This window comes from Triticum aestivum, chromosome 2A, assembly GCF_018294505.1.
Source record: "Triticum aestivum cultivar Chinese Spring chromosome 2A, IWGSC CS RefSeq v2.1, whole genome shotgun sequence".
Lineage (NCBI taxonomy): Eukaryota > Viridiplantae > Streptophyta > Magnoliopsida > Poales > Poaceae > Triticum > Triticum aestivum.
The window spans coordinates 4107603-4112605 of record NC_057797.1 but is presented as its reverse complement, the minus strand read 5'-3'; the positions used below and the strand labels follow the sequence as shown (position 1 = coordinate 4112605).

The following is a 5003-nucleotide window of genomic DNA, read 5'->3' as shown; positions in this document are numbered from 1 at the left end:
TTTTCCTATGCATTTGGTGGTAACAGACGTGCGTTGCACGTGCATGCTTACTAGTTTCATTATAAACACAATGAAATTTCGTTTAGTGGTTAGCATTTTATGTGGTTGAGGGTGTCATTTTTCAAAACTGCCATGGCTGTTTGTTTTAATTGCTGACAATCTTTCATGAAAACTACCACCGTCTGATGTGCATCTAACTGCCCTAGGGGTGTTCGCCGGAATGTCACCCCCAAAGGGCATCAGCCAGATAGCATTACCATTTGTAAAAGGACACCTAATCATCATGACAACTAAGCATCTCAAACCGCTATGTTACCCATTGTTTACTCCTAAATATAGTTCTATACCGCCATCGGTCCGCCTCATCTTTGGTGGCCTTAGGACTATGGGGGCGTGGTGTATCCCGGCCATTGCCGGTGGGAGTGCTTTGTTTTTAGATGTGTTTTTTAGTTTTGTTACGGTTTGTGTCCTGCTCGGGAAGACGAGGCGGCGGGGGCTCCCTGAAGATGGAATAAGGTTCTCCCCGCCTAGCCCTCGTTCCAGTGATGCATCTAGTATTGTTGGTGAGCGGGTGGAGGTGTGTCTCCGGTGGATCCGCCTTTGGTAGATTTGTTCGGATATGTTCGTGTTCGTCTATGTGTGTGCATCTTAAGGTTTGATCCTTCTGATATAGGCTACTGTTTATCGGCGACGGTTGTTGTTCTGGTGTGCTGGTCCTATGGTTCCTTAGCATGAGGACTTCCCAGCCACCTACTACAACAAGTTTTGCTCGGCTTCGGTAAGGAAGGGGTGATGACGGCGGTGAGCCTTCGGCTTTCTTTAGTGCTTGTAGTTTTTGTTTATGAATCTGGATATAATTTTTGTTATTTTCGGTGTTTGTTGTACTGTTATGATTAAAGATGAATAGATTAGACGTTTTCTCGCAAAATAATAAAAATAAAAATAAAGTTCTATTACTAAATTTAAACATTTTGAAAGTTGTTTGACTAGATTAGTACTCATCTTCGATGACTCATGTGCATTTATCTCTTTCCACGTGTGTCAGCACGGGCCGGAGGATCAGATCAGACCGTTACCATTCCACAAGAGAACCGCCTTCACCGTTGCTGCCTAAAATTGCTGTATAAATACCACCTCCTCGGCTGGATCCAGACTCACACCAGAAAGACACACACCATGGGCCTGCCCATGATCTGGATGGTGGCCACCAGCATGACGGCGGCGTTGGCCTCGTCGTGGGTCGTTAGCGCTCTGTCGCGGTTCGTGGGGAGGCCCCGCGCCATAATCCGAGCGTTCCGGGCGCAGGGCGTGGGCGGGCCGGATTACCGGTTCCTGGTCGGCAACATCCGCGAGATAAAGCGGCTGCTCGTCGAGAGCGTAGGGCTCGTGCTCGACGTCGGCTGCCATGACTACGGCGCCCTGGTGCAGCCACACTTTCGCAAATGGATGGCCCTCTATGGTGCGTTATTATTACCACGCCCACGATTTTGGCCGGCGAATAATTTCTTGTACCACGCAGAACCATTCATCCGCTGTGCGCACTGGTGCAGGACGGACGTTCGTCTCGTGGCCCGGGGAGAGGCCGGAATTGTTCATGGGGGACGTGGACATGGTGAAGCAGGTGCTCTCCGACCGCACGGGGCTGTTTCCAAAGAATCCCGTGAACGATCACTTCACCCGCTTGCTTGGTAAGGGGCTCATCCTCATCGACGGCGACGAGTGGAAGCGCCACCGGAAGGTCGTCCATCCAGTCTTCAATGTCGACAAGCTAAAGGTAGTACGTAGTAATAATTAATAATATTAATAAGCGAAGATCGACTCTGCAGTTCACTTCTCCTAAGGTTTTAATAAGAAGAAGAAAATATACACCACGTCCTAAGACACGTACGTGTGCAATTGATTAATTTTCTTCATATATTAAAAAAAGGCTGCGGCGAGATATAAAATACTAGACAATCTTATTTTTTTGCACATAAAAATATAAAGAAGTCATTCCAATTTCCGGAAATACTAAGCCTACTAAGGCACACAAATAGAAGGTAAGTTTAAATCTGTGTAGCAATTGCCGGAAATACTAAGCGTACTAAGGGCTCTTTACTAAAATCAATGTAGCAATTAAGTATATCTAGCATAAGGAATATTGACTATTGTATTTTTTAGTTTGAAAAATATTCTGTAAAACTGAAAGGATAATCAGAAAATTACAAAAAAAAGAACTAATAAAAATATTTTATTTTGATTATCCCATCCTCATGGACAGTCGGTTGGCCTTCATGCCGGGTCTTCCTCCACCGCTCAAAAGCGCATAGCTTCAGTATCTGGTTTTCGTTTGTTTGAAAACTAGCAATCCATATTTAAAAAAAAAAAATTTAAAATTTGTGAGATACAAATTATACTCTTAGATTGGTCTATGGTATTTATTTAGTAATTCTTTACTGACACATTTATCTTAGGATTAGCGATTAAATTAAGTCACCTAATGTAGACCATGTAAAATCCTAAACATCAACTACTTTAGAAACTAGGAAGTACTCCCTCCGTCCGGAAATACTTGTCATCAAAATGAATAAAAGGGGATGTATCTAGACGTATATTAGTTTTAGATACATCACTTTTTATCCATTTTGATGACAAGTATTTTCGGACGGATGGAGTATTTCTTAGGTGTGGGACTTTTCTGACTCATGGTGTCGGATTGTGTTGGGTCCATGTTGTTGGACTGGGAAGCAAAGTTGGAAAAGAATAATGGGCAGGTGGAGGTTGATATTAGTTGTCAGTTCGAGGAAGTTGCAGCGGAGGTGATCTCACACATGGCATTTGGGAGAAACCACAAAGAGGCCAAGGAAGTCTATCTGGCGCAGAAAGAGCTCCAATTTCTTGCCTTCTCTAGTATATTCAATGTTTTCAACCTCGTCCCGGGATTCAGGTACATAATCAACATATGCATTTTTTTATTTATCTCTACTCCCCCTCCTCATAGTTTCAAATCAACATGCAATATACAATTTCACTAAGCACCGTTTGATGAAAGTATGTTTCTGCAATTAACCAGGTACCTTCCTACCAAAAGTAACTTAAAGATGCATGCACTTGAGAAAGAGGTGAGGAGCATCCTCGTCAACATCATAAAGAATCGGCTCAACTGCAAGGACACCATGGGATACGGGAACGACATGCTTGGAATCATCATGAATACTTGCGCGCCAGAGCACGTGCACAACCCACTCATGAGTATGGACGAGATCATAGAAGAGTGCAAGACCTTCTACTTAGCTGGCCATGAGACCACCACACAGCTGCTCACCTGGACCATGTTCTTGTTAAGCACGCACTCAGAGTGGCAAGAGAAGCTCAGGGAGGAGGTGATGAGAGAGTGTGGCAGGGAAATCCCTACTACTGACATGCTCAACAATATGAAGCTGGTTAACATGTTCATTCTAGAAACTCTTAGGCTATATGGCCCTGTCACAAACATCCAGAGGAAAGCAGGCTCCGATATTGAGCTCGGGGGCATCAGGGTACCGGAAGGAACAATTCTTTCGATCCCAATCAAGACGATACACCGCGACAAGGAGGTCTGGGGCGAGGATGCTGAAGATTTCAAACCTCAAAGGTTCGAGAACGGGGTGAGCGGGGCTGCCAAGCACCCCTATGCATTTCTACCTTTCTCTATGGGTCCGAGGACTTGCATTGGACAAAACTTTACCATGATTGAGGTGAAGGTTGTATTCGCAATGATACTGCAGAGGTTCTCAGTATCTCTCTCCCCCAAGTATGTCCATGCGCCGATGGATGTATTCACGATACGCCCGAGATACGGTCTTCAAGTGGTCCTCAAGAGCTTGCAGATGTAGAGTTGTGCTCATACCAGAAATATTTCCAACCCGACGTGTGGACTGTACCACGCAACGTGCAACTCAATCTACGCTTGGTGATTAATAATTCCCTTATTTTGTCATCTTCATTGTACTACACCCTACCTTCAAACATCAATAAATTTTCCATTTAATGTATAGAAGATTATGGATATTGTCATGTAGTGAGGCTCGAATGCACCATCTTTCTAGTTTTGGAGAAAAACTGGAGCTTTTCCCACATATCTAAGTTATGTGAAATATTCCCTCCACTTCATACAGTGTGCATTGGTTTTCTCACAAGTCAAGGTTCACAAACTTAGATCCAAATTCAAATTCAAGTCAGTGTGCGATCCAAATTCAAGTATAGAGAGAAAGGCCAACTTCTGACGAGCGAGCGGAGCAAGACCCGTCGCCGGTAGGCTTGGGCCAAAGCGGAGCGTAGCGGTACGGATGAGTATTGACCTAGGTCACTGTGTTTTATATATACGGTTTGTAAACCGCCGCATGGGATAAGTTGATCAGTTGTAAATCTCCGGCATTTGTAACTTCCCCCAATATAGTGAAGATTGGATGGCTGGCGCACGTGGTTTTTTCCCCTTCGTGTTAGAGAGGTTTTCATACATAGAGTTAAATTTGACCCGTTATTTGGCTTTTACTAGCACAATTGTCCGTGTGTTGCAACAGGAGAGAAAATAAACATGTTCATCAAATATCCACCAGCATGGTACAATAACATACAAACGCTCCACTTGATGTCAGAACACACCAAGGTCTAGTAGAAATGCATATCAGTAATACATTAAGAACCATGCTGCACACATGATGCCCTTTTTGTATGATTTTCATAGGCCAGTTATGATCCTATCATTCATGAATAAATCAACGTGCAGAAGAACCAGATTGACTACTTCCTCCATCCGTTTTCAAAGGGCCTAACTTTCGAATCTTCTGGCATTATTTAAATTTGGGAGCAATTTTTGGAATTCGCACTGGGCCATCAAAACAACTTAAAGGACGGACAAAACTAATCTGGAAAGAAAATGTTTAATAGAAGCATCTCTTGACACATAATCCTTTTGTTTTTCTAATCTAAAAACACAAGCATTTCTACCATAGAATCACAACTGTTAAGGTCCACAAATCTTC

General features: G+C 43.6%; 1 pseudogene; it reads left to right on the top strand.

Annotated features, from left to right (window-relative positions):
• The first annotated feature begins 1176 nt into the window (after positions 1 to 1176).
• LOC123184158 (cytochrome P450 709B3-like) lies at positions 1177 to 4199 on the top strand (annotated as a pseudogene).
• Positions 4200 to 5003: the final 804 nt, after the last annotated feature.